General features: G+C 35.8%; 1 pseudogene; it reads right to left on the bottom strand.

The window, feature by feature from the left end:
- Positions 1 to 13,225: 13,225 nt before the first annotated feature.
- On the bottom strand, positions 13,226 to 17,779 carry LOC133868656 (histone-lysine N-methyltransferase, H3 lysine-9 specific SUVH6-like; annotated as a pseudogene).
- Between the last annotated feature and the right edge of the window lie 416 nt (positions 17,780 to 18,195).

The raw sequence follows: 18,195 nt of genomic DNA, 5'->3' as shown, positions 1-18,195 counted from the left end.
CACATGTACAAAATTGTATTACAGCGAGCACTTGTGTGAATATTGTCTGAAGCAGGATAGAATTAAGTGTATTCTACTCACTGAGAATGATACGTGGTTGGCTTTCATAATGTTGTGATTTCTGCTTTATTTAATTATATGCATAGGAATAGTATATTGCATATTGTTGTGAATAATTATTATGCAGGGTTAATAACAAATTGATTGTCGGGATGACCGATGGACAAGTTTACCGCTTATGCGAAAAACAATAATAAGTACAAGTTGGCTGTTGGGATGGTCAATGTACTAAGCAAGTTATGGCTACTTAATTGACTATCGGGATGGTCAATGTACTTAGCATGTCGAATGCGACCAATGTACTAAGTATGCTACTTTGACTACTAGTGCGAAAAAAGTTAATAAAATATGGTAAGGGAGTCTGTGCTCCAATAAATAGCCGCTAAGACGAACAAGATCTTGATGGCAGTGCAAAAGAAAGTAAATAAGACTTCGCATATAAATCTATCATTTCATCATAGGGTTGCATTGTGTATTTTTAAATAAATCAGTATTTCATTATATTATAGAAGGCAGTTGACTCACTTAATTACAGTATGGGATTGTGGTGATAACCACAATCACATATATGATTATGTAGGACAGGAGATAGATCAAGATTGCCAAGATTCTGATCCTGTTATTTATAAATAAGGCTTTTATATATTTCTGTTAATATGTAATAGTTTACATTATGGTAGGTCAAATCAATGATTTCGTATTATTAGTGTCGCATGTGGCACATATGTTAAATGCTTTGTGTGTAATTAATATGTAGAAACACCATTTTATATCTATCTATTTTGAGGTAATTTTCTATTTTTGTTTTGGCTAAGTTTTCTTTTCTTGTGTTTTACTCCTGGGTTTTTCCTTCCCTTTTTTAGTCGTCAATTCGCTTAGCGGGACTCTTCAAAGAGTTCAAGGAGGCAAGGAGAGGGTATCCTTCGGAGGTTGTGGAGCTCTATCATATGCTGGTAAGGTGCAGTACCCAAGAGAAGTGTAATATCCCGTATTTTAAGATATTAAATAAAATATCTTAAAATATGATTTATGACCTAATAATGACGTAAAAGAATAAATATGATATTTATGAAAATAAATATTTATTTATTAAGAAGCATTTATAGTTTTAGTTTAATAAAAGTTTAAACAGACCTTAAACTTTGGAACAACATAAATAGGGTCAAACGGACTCCGTTTTAGTTGATTCAAAAACCAGAACACTCGTCTAGAAGTCTTCTAGCTAGCTTCCGAATTTCATGATTTTTGGACTCCGTTTAGTGCACGAAATACCCACAAAAAATGATATCCTGATTTGGACGAAAATTGAACAATAATAATTTGTGGGCCCATTTTTATTTCTTAGACCCAGCAGCCCACATGTTTAGGAACCCAACCTCTAGCCCAGCCCATATGGAATCATTAACATCAACCCATATTTAATAAAAATTGGTAGTGGTTCACGTGGGTTTCCATTTTTCTAGATTTATTTCCTTTTTATCGTAGTCCACGCCAAGACCGCCCCATTTTCATGTGATTTTTGCTCAACCCAACCCAGCTCATTCAACACCCAATCCAGCTCAATCAACAGGGATATCAACGAAGGAAAAATTTTAGTTAGTCTTAAGTTGAGAACCAAGGGGTAATTAGTTAGAGATAAGTGATATTGGTCGATTTTGATTCTTTGAATCTGCCATTGAACACCTGTAAGGCTCCTGTCCATAGATTGAAATTGTGTTGGGATCATCATCACCCTTCGGGTCTTCTATAAAAGGAAGCGTAGGCTATGAGCATTCCTCGCAAACCAAAACCTCTCTCTGAAGCTTGAAGAAATTCTCTACAATTCTCTTCTTGCTCTACATCTCTTTCATTCCAGCAAGCAAGCCTTCTTCTTCTCTCAAATCTCTCCCTATTTTCTTCCTCCACGTACAGCAAGTCCAGCAAAAGGGAAAACTTTACCTCTCCTAGTTCTGTAAGAAGATCAGTAAAGAATAGAGGAAGGGAACAAAAACTCTAACCAAAGGTAAGCTCCTTCGTCTCTCTCCCTTTCTCTGCTCTTGTAGCTCTGTGTGTGTGTTTGTGTGTGTGTGTGTGTGTGTTTGGTCTGTGTAAAGAAAAAAAAAAAAAAAAAGATAAAGAAAGAAAGAAAAAGAGAAGGAATGAGTGGATAAATAAAAAGAAAAGTAGAAGCCAAGTAAGTTTTATCAAGTCTCTCCCTCAATCTTCTCGTGTGTGTATTATACAAAAGATAGAACAAAAAAATAAGAAAGGACAAAAGGGGAAAACAAAAACAAAAAAGGATAAGATAAGATAAAAGTGGAAGTTTGTGTGTGTGTTGAACGTGTGCGTGAGTGTTATATACGTATATATGTTTTGATATTTATATATAATTTATACTTGGTAACTTTCTAATTAAGAATTTGATTTATGTAATTTTTAAGTTATTAACTTTGTTTTAACATTTTGTGATTTTACAGTTTTTATTATTTTAAGTATCTAACGTTTTAAGTTGTGCTTTAAAACAGGCTTTTCAAGTGGCGCAAAAGATTTATAAAACACGCCGTTATAATGCCCGAGTAAAAGGTCACTATTTTACAAAAGCGTCGTTAAGCTACTTAAAAATTTTAAAGTATTTTAGGCATTATTAATACTAATGCCTTTATTTCCTCCAAATTTTATAAGATTAAAATAAGGATTATTTATATTGTACCACTTGTGTACTTTTAAAATATGAAACCCATTAATTATATTAATCGAGTCACTATATCGATTTGGTACAAAATAGATAAGCTTTTATAATACCATTTTACTTAAAGGGTATTATGGATATTAATTAATAAATGCCGTAATAATGTCCGCATAAAATATGTGATAATATAATTAACCTATTTTATGCTGTTATAATATCTAAGCGACATTAGAAATTGGGATAAGTGATTTATAAGTCGAATGCGATAAAATGTTAAAATAGGTTCTTAGTATTTTATACTAATATATTATCAAATGTATATAACTGTGCAGTCATTATTCCTGTGGATCTCTCTTTGTAGCAGAAAACTGTAAGTATTTATTACTTACTAAGGGTGATGCTAAATTTCCATAATGTTATGATTTCTGTTTTATTTTATTGTTTTGCGCATGTGGAATTTGCATATTTTGTTATTTTAATTAATGAATTTAATTATAAAAGAGTTAGGAGTGACGTCTGCAAACGGACCAGGGAGTGACGTCTGCCTGAGCCAAAAATATTAATAAAAAAACAGAGTAGGGAGTGACGCCTGCCTACAGACCAGGGAGTGAATTCTGCATGTGCCAAAAAGATAATAAATTATTAGAGGAGTGATGTCTCCTTAGAACTCGCTAAACGGGAGTGACGTCTCCTATCATTCGCTAAACGGGAGTGACGTCTCCTATAACACGTTAGACAGGAGTTACGTTTCCTAAATTTTATATACTGGAGTAACGTCTCCTTGAATCTATTTGTTAAAGTTACGTCTCTATAAGGTGAATGCTAGAAGAAAATGGTTATTTAAATAAATAAGACTGTGCATATAAAACTGTCATTTTATTATGTCATTGCATTGTGTTCTTTATTTCTAATAAATCAGCAATCATATCATTATTGAAAACAGTGGACTCACTAGGTATTTTTGTATTATTGTTTCTCTCTGTATTATATATTAATACAGGTTATGAAGAAAATGAGTATCAGGATTGTCCAGACCTTTAGGTGATCTTGATAGCAGTGTCTGAGACTAGGATGCCTCCCATTTTTGTGGACTACTATGTCTAGTCCATTATTATTATTATTATATTCGGAAAACAATATTTATATTTCTGTTGGTATGTAATAATATTATTATGAGTGTTTTGGTTGTAAATTATCCGTGCCATGTGGCACAAATACTATTTTTAATGTGTAATTATTCAATTACACTCTTTCTATATATTTTAAAGTATTTTTGTTAGAAGCTCTGATGTGTTATCATTGAAAAAATATATATATATTCCGCTGTCAAATTTATAACTCTAATGATGTCGTAATGTCACGTGAAAATCGAAATTTTCACTTACGCCTTTTTGTAAAAGGCGGGGCGTTACAAGAAGCACTTGAAGGAGCTTCTAGAAGCGAAGGACCGGGATTTCATGGGGAAGAACGCTCAAGCTAACGAGCTGGCTAAATTGTTGGACAGCTGCTTAGAGAAGAACAGAGAGTTGTTAGCCCAGGCGGCCAAGGTTAACTTTGCCGCCATTAAAGCTATTGAAGTGCGTGCCCAGACCTTGGAGGAATTGGGACGCCTGAGGGCCCAACTAGCTGAGTTTGAGAAAGCTCGAGAACAGGTTTAGGACTACTTGACAGCCACAAAGACTCTGCTTCAAGAATCTAAGGGAGCTTGTAACAAGCTCAAATTGAAGTATAGGCATTGGAAGGCCAAGGCTTTTCGGTTTATGAAGCAACTGTCCTTCGTACCTTGGCTCTGAGACAAAGTCTAGACTCGATACTTCCACTGGGGTTTCAAGTTCTTTAAGACCCTGGTTCTACAGCCAAGGAGATGACAGTTTGCTCTAGAAACTGTAGCTGCCAATTTCTTGCCTATCCCACAGACTGCGGTTGACGAGGTGGTGGAGATCGGGTTAGAACTATTCCTTGATGTTGCTGAGGACAACATTCATGGCCTTTACTCTTAAGATACCGAGATTCCCCCACTTCCTTCGAATTCCGAGGAGTCTTCTGAAGATGAAGACGAAATTACCAAGGGCACTACCTCTTGATTATGGATCTTCCCCCCTCCCTCCCCCCCCCCCCCCCCCCTTCTTTTGTAATCTTTTTTATAATAAATGAAGAAAAAATTTTGATTTACCCATAGCCGGGGCTAAAGCACAATTTAGCCCAGGTTAATAAAAAAAGGAAAATGGAAAAAATCTGTAAGTAGGGAACTTGAGCCGTGAAACCTGTGATTAAGGTTTTGTGACTCTTGTTCAACTTATCTAACCTAGTCAAAGCAACCCTCATCATGCTGCACAGCCCCTCATAATTATTCCTAAAATGAAATTATCATTCTTATGCTCATGGGGTTTTAGCTTGAAACAGTTAGGTCGGGTATGACCAATTTTGCCACAATGATGGCAAGTATGGACAAACCTTTAGAATGTTGTCTCCTATGTGGAGGGACATATTTAGACATGGAAGACTTTATACAAGCATTACCTTTCTTAGGATCATTCTTCTTAGTCCAAGGTCTTTGAGAGCGAATCTGAAGACAATATGATTGAGTATGACCAATGATACCACAGTAATGACAAATAGGAATGAATCTAGATTTAGAATGCTTCTTGACAGGTATTTTAGATTCAACTTTTACATGCTCATGAACAATAACATTTTTTCCTTTATCTAAACAAGCATCATGAGGCCCAGATATTTCAGGCTTAACAAACACAGTTCTAGAAGTAAAAGCATCATGTGAAGAAGAAGCAGCAAATTTATCAAAGCCTAAGCTAGATTTGTCATAAGAACATTTTTTATCATTTAGCAATTTAATCAACTTATCATTAGAAAAAAATTTCAAATGACTTTATGATTCATTCAATTCATCTTCTAAACACTTAACTTTTTCAATCAATTTGCTTCTTTCACTTTCAAACTCATTAAGTCTTTTTTCATATGCTGTTTGTTTAGATCTCTTAACTCAGAATATTTCAAAAACAATTTATTGTAAATACTTTGAAGTTCATTTTGTTCATCTTCTGACTCACTATTTTCAAAATAATAATCATTAGACTCATGAGGACTGTCATATGAAGCAGCAAAAGCTAATAAATTTAAGTCTTTTCTAGAAGTCTCATCAATTTTATCACTGTTAGATTCATCACACAAAGTAACATTGAAAGCATTACCTTGTAAATTTGTACATTTCGCCCGAATGTAACCATAAACCCCACACTCATGGCATTGGATTCCACGAAGGTTCTTTTCCCTTTTGAAGAGCCTATTTAACTTCCTAACAATCAAGGCCAAGTCTTCTTCATCCATTGATTCCTCATCAGATGAGTCATTTGTCTCTTTTCTAACAGTTTTGAGAGCAATGGACTTGTTTTTCTTATGTTGGGGCAAAGAAAATTCATAGGTCTGCAGAGAGCCAACGAGCTCTGCAATTTTCATAGTGTCAAGGTCTTTACTCTCTTCAATAGTAGTTACTTTGATCATGAATCTTTCAGGAAGAGATCGCAAAATTTTCTTGGTGAGTTTAGCATCTGAAACCTTCTTTCCAAGATTAATCATAAAATTACGAATATCACTTATTTTGCCATAAAACTAATTAAATGTCTCATCTTCCAACATCCTAATTTTTTCAAATTGAGAAACTAAGATTTGAAGTATAGCAAATTTAACCAGTTTGGTTCCTTCATATGTAGTTTCCAGGATCTTCCATGCTTCCTGAGCAGTTTCACAATTAGAAATTCGTGAGAATTCTGATGGTGAAAGCGCTTGACATATAGCATTCATGGCTTTGTCATTCATAACATGAGTTTGTTTTTTAGGAATAGTCCATTCAGCTATTGCCATCTCTGGTGGAGTCCATCCAAATTCGACAATATGCCAAACGTCTATTGATTTTAGAAAAAATCTCAAGCGTGATTTCCAATAGCCATAATTATATCCATCAAAGTGAGGAATAGAATTAAATGAGAGAGACATAAGAGAAAGGAGTCTAGGATCACACTCAAGAAATTAATCCAAACAGAGTGAACACGCTCTGATACCAATTGAAAAATAATTATAGACTACTAAGCAACCTCAACCAAACAGTTAACCAAATATGTAATGCAATAAAAGTAAATAACACAGATATTTGGTTATGAAGTGCAAACTCTTTGCACCAAAGAAAAAAACCACTCTGGGGCAGCCAAACCCAAGAAATCACATATCAGAAGAAATAGCTAATTACAAGAAGTTCGTACTCACAACTCTTTGCAGTAGTCACTCTCTTGAATTCTAACAAGTGCCTACTTGTTTGCCTCTCTTCCAGACTCTTCTGGAGAGTTCTTCTATTGACTTCATTAACTGGAGCTCCTCTCAAGTTAGACTTCAATGGTTGAACGATTGAACAACAAAATACATCAAAGACTCTAAGAGAAATACGTAAATCTGTTTAAGCCTAAATAATCCTGTCTTAGCACAATGGAATTCTCTACTGAAATTCTTAAAGAAATACTACCTAGAAGCCCTTTTAAATAGGCTCTGAAAACCCTAAAACAAGTTAAGAACGGATTTTTAGGCAGCGGTGTCCGAACATGTCATCGCGTGTCCAGACATGTGAGAGAACATAAACTTACTGACAATCATGTCCGGACACGATGTCTAGATGTCCGGACATCTTGAAGAAAATCCGAAAAATTAGGAACAAATAATTATGTAGAATATATCAAAGCTCTTTCCTTTTCTTGATAAATATTCCACAATATCTCGTTATTCAGCTCTTTCTTTTTTGATTAATATTCTGCAATATTCTTCTTATTTGTCTCTTTCCTTTCTTGATTAAAATTCTGTAATATTCTTTTCATTCAGCTCTTTCCTTTCTTGAATAATATTCTGCAATATTCTTCTTACTTTGCTCTTTCCTTTATTGAATAAAACAAATAATTTTTGACCCCAAATTTGCTAATATTAAAAACTAAACTAAAAGAACTTTGTAGCAACAAATTGAACTAAATCTTACTTGGTCAGATTGTATATCTGGACAGATTATATCTCATACTTTTCTCCAAAATAACAAATAACCTCTTCCTCTTCTTCTTCTTCTTCTTTTTTTTGTTTGCTGGATTTTTTTTTTTTTTTTTTGGGGAGGGGGGGTGAGGGGGGGGGGGGGAGGTGTTCAATAGGCGATCAATTAACTTATTGTCATGTAGTGTTTAACTTCTGTAGCTTTGTGATGTCAATTTAGTTGAGCTCGTTTCTACCTTCAAAGTTCAATTAGCAGAGGACAATTGTGCAATTTTCACACAGAATTTTGTCGCTGTAACAAGTATTTAAAAGAGCAGTATTCTCTATATCAAATGCTGGGTAGTATATTAAATACATGTTTTGATAGGAGAGCTCTTACCTATTTGAGAAAAAATGGTAGGTGGTTAAAGTTTTGCAATAGGAAGTGAAATTGAGAGGATCTATTTCATGTTCCAAATTAGATTTTACAAATATATTAACGTCATTTAAAATTGTAAATAACATATCACCATATATACTAATATACTATTATATGCAAGAAAAACAAACAAAAACAAAAAACAAAATCTTAGACTATGGAATAGATTTTTTCAATTTCAAAGGATCCTAATCCAGCAATGCCGGCTTACAAACTTTGGACCATTTATTCCTCTTTTGCCAATTCTCTAGAATCATTCGGTGTCTCTCCTTGGCCTCTTGATACTTCTAGACTAGAAGGGCTCCCTTTCATTGACTGGATTAGAGACATTTTCAATCCCCCTTCTTGTTCATATATTTGGTTCCAGATTCTTTTCACCTGGCTTCCCAAGCGAAGAAAGTTATCTGGGATGATCTGGCAAGTTGGAAATCTCTACCTGGTTTCCTCGATCTTCCCCAATGCATTCTCAAGAACAACTTTGACACTGCTATTAAATAATCTTTCTCCTCCGAAGCGGCCAGTTATTCATGGACCCAAATCAATCCTCCGTGCGATCCCTCTAAAGGAGAAGCCCTTGCAGCTCTTCTCGACATCCAAAAAGCTTCCGTCCTTGGGCTGGACAATCAAAATGATCTTTGAAGGCAATTCTTCGTCCATCATGCTTGCTCTCTCCACTAGAACTTGACTTCGGACCGGAGAATGGCTCCAATCATTTCATATGCTCTTGAACTGCTTCTCTAGCTATTCAACAACTATAATTTACAAGAGCAAATTTCCGTGCTCACATTTTAGCGAAATAAGCTGCTTCTTCCTCGTTTTCAATAAGCATTCTCAACTCCATGTTCCCCCTCCTTGATCTATTTCCCTTGATAGTGGGAAAGATCTCCTCCCTTAGCCCTTTCTCTTTTCTTTCACACACACACACACACACACACACACACACAAAAAAAAAAAAAATTCTATTTATACTTGTTCGAGACTAGACTAATTGCCAATCCCTTCAATGAACAAAATAAAAATATAAGCATGTTGCATCCTGTATTTGCAACATTGAGGTTTCATAGAGTTTCCACCAATTTTTGGGATTCTATGTATAATTGATCATTTATATCCAACTATTTTATTACTTGTCTAAAATTTTGAAGATCATGTATATCAAATGCCTTCAGAATATTGTATGAATTTGAGGGTTTATATATGCATGGTGGAAGGTGTAAGTAACCCACAAATCGTTTAATGTTACAATAGTCTATTTATATTCTGAATTTTTAACAAATTTTAAATTATTTAATCTAAAATTTCTGAATGTAGTCTTAGTACACCATATTTAAGTTTATTTAAGGTGACAAAGGTGGTTTTATACGAAACTAATTTCTGCCCCCACTTTTTTTTTTTGGTTGCTACAAATGATGGGATAGGAGAGGCTCGTAAGAAGTTTCAAGCATACCCCAAAAAAAGTACACTACGAACTAGCTGATTATACAAGACTATTAATTTAAGAGTTTTTTCATCTTGCAACTTATTTTTTTTATGGCCACATGTGCATTAATACAAGGACTTGCAACATTTTGTTAGGTACATGTTAGACAGGGATAGTATAATTTTAAAGTAATGCCAGAAACAACACTTCATTCCACTTTATCCTATTGGATTAACGTGGCAGTACTCATCAATCTTTCAATGAGCCTTGGACCGATGAAAACTGTTACGTCCACCCAAAGAAATAGACGTATAGTCTCTAGCATTTCTCATATGTTAATAGTCCATAAAAGTGAGCTTGTCTTTCATTAGATTCTTGACAATCAAAAACATTCCATGGGTGGGCCTTTCACCCTCAGTCACAAAGTCATTTTTGTACTTTCCTATAGGCATGGGTTCGGTCCTCCAAGGCTCAGTCTCTCTTAAACGCGTCCATGGCTAGATTGGAAGCTCTTAGAGTTCTCCAAAATATGGGCTCTATTAATCTGCCATAGTTGATAGTTCCTTAAACATGAGTACAGGACACCAACTCACAGATTTTCTCAATTTATTTGATTGACACACAAATCTCCATGCAATCCATAACATCTTCTTTCATCATTTAAAAGTTAAAATTAAAAAAATTAAAAATTAAAAAAGTACTCCTAGATTAAAAAAAATCTTTGTTATACTTGAATAAAGAGTCCATTTTGGGGAGTTTTTGTCCAACTATTATGCCCAATCACTTTACATTTGGAACATCGTTTATAATCCTATATACGGTGTAAAACATGTCTTTCACAAGAGTAATGCTACATGTATTCTCACTCTCACATTCTTTGAAGTAATTTTTAAAATAATCATTGGATCAAAATTTAATAATAACCCATCACAAATCTAATAATAATTTTAAAAGTCACGTTAGAGAGTGCGGGTAGCATTACATTACTCATTTCACAATATCAAACAAACAAGTTTGTGTTGTTGTGATGTGAATGCTTTGCTTTGTTGGTGCATTGAGTTTATTATTAATTGTGCCGCCTGTGCGTGCTATGTGGCCAAGTGTAAGTGCCAAAGGAGTATACGTTTGGAGGTACAAGCGCCAAGGGATGTACGTTCAGGGAAGCTAAGTATATTTTCACCAAATTTCAGACAATGGGGGCATTTTGGAAAGTTATTGTCCAAAAAAAGTCATGCAGCACAATTTCCGTTCAGTTTGACAGAAAATACTAAATTAGAGTGTTAACCATAACGGAGTGGTAGTTGGAAGAGGTCAAGTATCACCTTTAAAATTTAGAAGTATAAGTGCTAAAGATATGGAAGTTTGGGGGGCCAAGTGTATTTTGTCCCATTTTTTTTTTTTTGGGTGAAGTCACAAATTTTCAAACTAATTTGATAAAAACAGAATTTGACATACCATGTTGGGAGTAGATATGTCTCTAATGTTGATAATGAAAAACTTTGGAATGCTCTCTACCTTCAACATTTTGTCCAAACAATTCTTGAAAGAACTTAATAACGGAAGCTTCATCGAAGGGTTGTATCAACAAGAGAAAGAGAATGGTAACATTAGAGAGTCGGTGAACTAGGTGGCGCCACACGTATTTAATAATTCAAACATGTGCAATTAATTATTCTCAAAAACAATAAATAGAAAGCATCGTCCTGATGGACCCCTTTTCAAACTTCAGTTGCTTTTAACTGAAGAGGAGCCAGTCCTTGTGTATAAAGGGCAGAATTGTAATTTTACATAATGTAAAATTACAATTCTACTCTTTATACACAAGGACCGACTCCTCTACGATTGATCCGTTTGCTTTCAGACAATAGTGATCTAATCAATTTTCAGTTTTCACTCACAAAAACACTTTTCAAAGCACAAAACACAAAACATTTTCACAAAATATTTTTTTATGTTTATTTTCTTGAAAGCGTGTTTCATTACCGATATGATAACCGGTTCTAAAATTCATAAAACAGGAACCAATATCAGATATTTGTCTAAGGGCAACCATCTCAATAGTTGCTAAATCGGGGCTTATTTGAAGTAAGATCCTATTATGAAGTGCTTAATAGGAAAGAAGGCCCTTCATTTCCGTGGAAGAATATATGGTGTGCTAAGGCTCTGACAAGGGTGGCGTTCTTTGTATGGTCTGCAGCTTTAGGAAAAATACTGACCCATGACAATCTGCAAAAGATGAATATTGTGGTTATTGTGTGGTGTTGTATGTGTAAAAAGAAGGGGGAGGCTATTGATCATCTGTTACTTCATTGCGACACCGCCCGTGAGCTTTGGAGCTTTATGTTTTCTTTATTTGGAGTTGAGTGGGTCATGCCACAAACTGTGCTGGATTTGTTGACTACTTGGGGTGCGTCTTTTGGGCATGACCTAGCTAAAAAAGCTTGGCGGTTAGTTCCTCACTGTGTTTTGTGGAGCATTGGCGAGAGCGGAATGCGAGGCTTTTTGAAGATGTAGAGACTGTAATGGTAGTGTTAAGGAAGCGTGTGCTTAACACGCTATTTCTTTGGTTAGCGTCCCGTCTTTGCCACCTAGGTGTTTTTACTTTTGTAGACTTTCTAAATTTATTACCTATTCCTCCCTTTTAGGGGCGCTCTTGTATACTTCACGTGTATTAGGGTTGCACCCCTCTGCGCTTTATTGATGAATTTGAAATTACTTATCAAAATAAAAAAAAAAAAAAAGGGTACTAACTTTCTTTTGTATTTCGCATATATTGGCAAGAAGAAATATTCTCTACTCAAGAACTACAGTGAAGAACAGTCAAACAGGAAAGGGTGAAGAAGAATGTAGTGCTTTTGCCATACTCTTTTTACTTTGCCATTTTATATTAGTATTTTCCATTTTTATTTTTATTTTATTTTTCTGTGATTTTCTTCTTCCTTTTCGTTTCTTCCCTTATTTTTTCCTTATAATTTATATATTATTTTTCCTTTTGTAAATTTTACATTGAATTCAGTAAAATTATAGTGAGAGAGAAAGATTCCTATTGTTATTTTTTGTATGAAGTATAACGGTTTTTTAGTTTACAATGTTATTTATTAATTTTTTTGTTCTTTTATTTGGAATGTGTATTACAAATTGTTTACGGACTTAATTGATGGACGGCATTGCTTTCAAGGTTTCATTGGTATGAACCTTAAAGATTTAAGGTTAATAACTGCTGAAGATAACTTGAACACAAAGATAGTTTTGACACTTAAAGGGGTCAATCTCTCCGTTTACTCTAACACGCGGTTAAGAGGAATATTCAAAACAATAATCTTGATAATAAAACTAGGCTTGGCAATTTTGACACGATCCGCGAATCCGACACGAACACGACACGAATATATAGGGTTTGGGTTTAGGTTATAACCCGTTTATGACCCGTCAACCCGTTTATGACACGTTAATGACCCGTTAATGACCTGTTTATGACCCACCAACCTGTTTATGACACATTTATGACCCGTTTATGACCCATCAACCCGTTTATAACATATTTATGACGCGATAATTACACATTTTGTACCAAATTAGTTAAATGGGTTGACACGCTAACCCGATGGGTTGACACGCCAACTAAATGGGTTGACACGACAACCCGAATTGCCAAGCCTAAATAAAACATCACCAGCTACTGCTGGGTTTAAATACATATAAGGCTCTACCTTCTACTAGCAACTGACTTGCTAACCCGCTACTAACAACGTAAAGAACATGGCCCATGACATAACGTTTGACCCACTAAGTTAACATAAAACCGTAACATAAGCAGCTATACACTACACTACCCACGTAGGCCTAGCTGGTGGCCTAGTAGAAATAAAACTAAAAGCATTACATAATTTACAAATAGAAAAGCAAGAAAATTACCTCTTCACCTTAAATCCGACCTTCTCTTCTTACTCTACCTCAATACATCCTGCCAGTGCACTCTATAGAACCAAACCACAAAAGCAACTCTTCTTTTTAATATTGCCATTTGAATCACAAACCTGATCTATCATGCAATTGTAATGGTCAGTCAGCTCTTGCAACGAAGGAATGTTTTCAGCAGCAAAGAGCATTATGTGAGGAATTCTATTGTCCTCATGATCGTATAGGACATTTTGTGCATACAAATTGGGAGAACAACTGTGGTTGATGAATCTCCCCACATTGCCATACTGCGCTGCATCAATAGTGAAGCCACCATACTCCACAACTTCACAGGAAGTTGCCTGCACATCAGGCATAAGGGATGAGAGTCCATCCCAAAGAGAATTGTCATTGTAGTTATTCCCAATATCAAACAAATGCTCATCATTGCCGGTTCTTCGTTCAGCCTCCTTATCTTCAAGGAGCTCTCCTATATACTCACAAATAAAACTTCCTGAAGGAATCGAATTAAGGGATCTCACACCCCATCCCCTCGATTTGGTTTTAAAAATTTCAAGCTGAAATTTGATACCTCGCTGGCTGACTCTATTATGGCAAGAAGAAAGGCACTTGCAAGAAGGACCACACTCATAGACAAGGGGCTTTGCTTCAACTATAGCCCCATTATAGTTAAATGGGATTTCTCCTCCGTTCTTGACAGCACAGTAACATTTCTCAGAATCCAAGCATCCATTAATACAGTCACAGCCCTTAGGAGAGACAGGGTGGCACCAATGAGGATATATCATGCTGGTAATGTATTTAAATGGCGCAGGTTTCTCATCATCTATGGTGTTTACAACACAAATGGGAGCTGACTCTATCCCTTGTGAGATATCATCCACGCAGAGACCCTCCCTTATTTTGAATTTCTTCGACTTTTTGACTTCTTTCCAAGTGAGCTCTAGTTGACCTGGAATTCTGTCCAAGTGAAACTTGAAAACTAGCTAACCATGTGGCCCCAAATGCTGCCAATATTTCTCCACCAGATATATCCCATCATAGATATATGTTTTTCCATTTGAAGACTCAGAGCCACGGATCACCCTAACAGGATTCTTTTTATGCATGCTATTCTTCAAAGCAAGGTTTCCCCATTCAAGTTTCTGATCTTCGGGTTCTTTATCAGTATTCATCACATTTCCTCCCTGGCCCATATATGTCAAGGAATCTGAATTATCCAAATCATCATCATAGCCCCCAGATGACACAACGCTAATAGCAAGGATCTCCCCACCATGCTTCATAAAATCTATTCCACCCTAACTCGGGCGATGAAGGCCAATAATATTAAGCTCCTGTAATGAAACTCATCACCAACTTCAACTCCTGGGACAGATCCCAAGATTTTTTTCGCTAGTGTTAACATATTTATCTTTATCCTTAAGAATCTTTGATGCTTTTTGATCAACCCTCCTATTACCTTTTCCTCGTTCCTTTGACTTTGCTTCTTCTTCCTGCAAAAGCTTACTACAGACAGCTTGGAACAGACGCAATGTCTCCCTCACTTTGTTTCGAGTAATTGCATCACTGTTATGACTTTGACCACTTATTCCAATGGGTGGAAGGTTTACACCAAAACTACGAGGTCCTAGAGCCATATGAAAGTCTAAATATTCATCATCATTCTTAGGAGAATTCTCCTTATCCCTAACAACAATTTGACCCATACCTTGATTAGTGGTGTCCTGACAGCAGATTTATGTTTCCCAAGCTGTAGAAAACTATGTTTCTTTCCTTTACATTTGGGTATGGTTTATAGGCCCCTTTCCCATTCCTCCAAGGGCAATTTGGAGCAGCCATCAGACCTAGCACTATGACCCAGTCTAAAACAGGCTCCTGGTCCACCTTCATCTCAGAAGACCTTTCATATCCATCTTGCTTCCTGATTTTTTTAGTAGCACGCCCATCAGATTCAGCTCCAACTTTGTCCCCAATTATCACAGAAACACTCCCCTAAAATTTTCTCTTCCGCACTCTGTATTTTGAACATCCTCTCCCATTCGCTTCAAGTCAGTTTTTTCAATCTCTTCAAATGGCCTGTCACCCATATCAGATTTATCTTGACCCAAACTCTTGTTCTTTGGAGAAGCAAGCACTTTAACACTCTCTACCTTACTGAGATGTGGGGCGTTCTTTCCACACAAGGGAGGGAAGTCTCTGATGGCTCAAACTTCTCTTCGTGGAGGATACTTTTTGGCCATAGTCTTCCTCAAACCATTTCCATTGGGAACAGCACTGGGACCACAAGATGGTGACCAGCATTTAGAAACACTTGGCAAAAACATCTCTTCCTTTGAAGCATAAGCACCCACCAAATGTAAATCCTTTGACAAATCATTTAGAATGCTGGTGACCAGCATTTAGAACCACTTGGCAAAAACATCTCTTCCTTTGAAGCAGAAGCACCCACCAAATGTAAATCCTTCGACAAATCAGAGGATGTGTCTTCTAAACCCTTTACAGGTTCACTCAAACTCTGCTTTATTCAAAGCTTCTAAAGCTGGTGACTGCATTTTTACAGGTTTAGCATTCACAGATTCAAGTCCATCACCTCATCAGATGAAACAACCACTTTTTCTTCCGTTGATGTCAAAACATTTTTTTGCTCAAGCATCTCTGTAGACTGGATTTGTGGACCAAATGGTCCACATCCTAGTGGAAAGTCACAAACAGCAGAAACTTTGTGCTCTAAACCCTTTACTGGTTCACTCAACCCTGCATTGTCCGAAGCTTCCAAAGTCGGTAATTGCATTTTTACAGGTTCAGCATTCACAGATTCAAGTTCATTCACCTGATCAGATGAAATGACCATTTTTTCTTCCTCTGATGTCAAAAGATTTTTTCGCTCAAGCATCTTTGTAGACTGGATTCATGGAGGAATTGGTGGAAAGTCACGAACCGCAGAAACTTTGGGCCTCTTATACTTTGGTGGACTAGTATGAAAAGAACAATCACCGTTTTCCATTGCCCATTTTCCCAATCTTCCTTCAGAATGACTACCGTTTACTGATGTAACTGTTCTAAGAGACTCTGAATGCAGCATATTCTCCATAACCCCCATTCAAACTCCCAAAACAAATCAAAACAGCACTCCAAAAGCAATCCAGAAACCAAATAAGTATTAGTAAACCACACTAATTCCAAAGATTAAACAACAAATGAATATAACATTTTGCTTGTGGACAAGACAAACAGAAAACAAAGGAGAACTCGAACTCTTAGATTTTGGTTTCTCAGGTCATACCAAAACACTAAACACACAGGAATGAACAAAGAAAAGAAACCCCCATCCAGAACATATATAACACTGCTTATAAAATTAAACCAAAGTTCCACCAGCAAAATAACCCTTCCCTTCTAGTGACTTACCAAACCACAGAGAAAATTAAAACGAAAACAACATTCAGGATTTCATGAAAAACGCTGTGTCCGGTCAACAGATCCAAAAAAGAAAAAATCTACCAACATTCAGAAACTTAATTATCCTCATTCCCAACAATTTCCAAATAACCAAAACATATAGGAAAGATATACTGTATTCAGCCAAGACAAGGTGAGGAACTTGATGCTCGGAGCATATGTTAAAAAAAGAAAACAGTCTTAAGAAAAGAACCTAGCCGTCCTTTCGATTTCAGGAACACGATTAATAAACCTTTCAATAATGCGAAATAGCATATTATTTGCGGTATGCACGATCCACTAATCTCTTGGGTCGCAAACAATAAACAATCTAATACTCATTTCTAATAGGCCCTTCATTTTCCTCTAATTTCTGAGAAACCAAACAGAATTTTAAGAATCGTACACCCAATTTTCGACATATTAAGAGAAAAAAAAAATAAAAAAAATAATAAGGAAATTAATCCTCAAATTCGCATCAAATTTGAAGTAAAATTATTGCTCAAAATTAAAATATAAAAAATACCTGAAAGTCTCGATGCAATAAAAGCTTCTAAGAGATTAGTGTCCCACAGAGAAAGAAATTTACATACCAATCGGGAAAATCAAGCAGAGGAGAGAAGACGAACCATGGACGTATGTATAGTTGACCAGTGATTTTCAGAGGAACCAACGGCTCGTAATGGTTGGAACCCGATGGATAATGTTGGAGATTTAAACTGCAATCCGAAGTGATCGCATGAACCGAGCAAAATTAGGTATTCTTTTACCACAGAGAGGGAAGGCAAGGAGCCGTGATCCGAGAGAAATGAGATTTACATACCAATGGTGAGATCATTGCTCTCCATGTGCGGTTTATGCAAAACGACACCGTTAAGGTGATGCAAGGATTATGGTTATAAGAGCATTCGCATTGGATCGTGTAGAATTTCATCTAGAATAACTAACGAAAACCCATTTTTGCTAGTTTAGCTAATGAATTTTAAAATGCATCATACATCCGATTATCTATTCTTAACTCTATATTCTTTTTTTACTCTTATATTTTTCTTTTTATCTTTTTTCTACTTTTTATCATTTTACTTTTTTTCACTTTTTTGTATATAGAAAACAATAAAATAATGGATAGATCGGTGAATAGTGCAACTCCACATATAGAGTTGCACTATTCACAAATCTACCAAAACTCTATTTTAGATTTAGGATAGATAATCAAGTGGAATTGTGTTT

Source organism: Alnus glutinosa, chromosome 5 (assembly GCF_958979055.1).
Source record: "Alnus glutinosa chromosome 5, dhAlnGlut1.1, whole genome shotgun sequence".
Lineage (NCBI taxonomy): Eukaryota > Viridiplantae > Streptophyta > Magnoliopsida > Fagales > Betulaceae > Alnus > Alnus glutinosa.
This window is presented reverse-complemented; position numbering and strand designations above follow the sequence as displayed.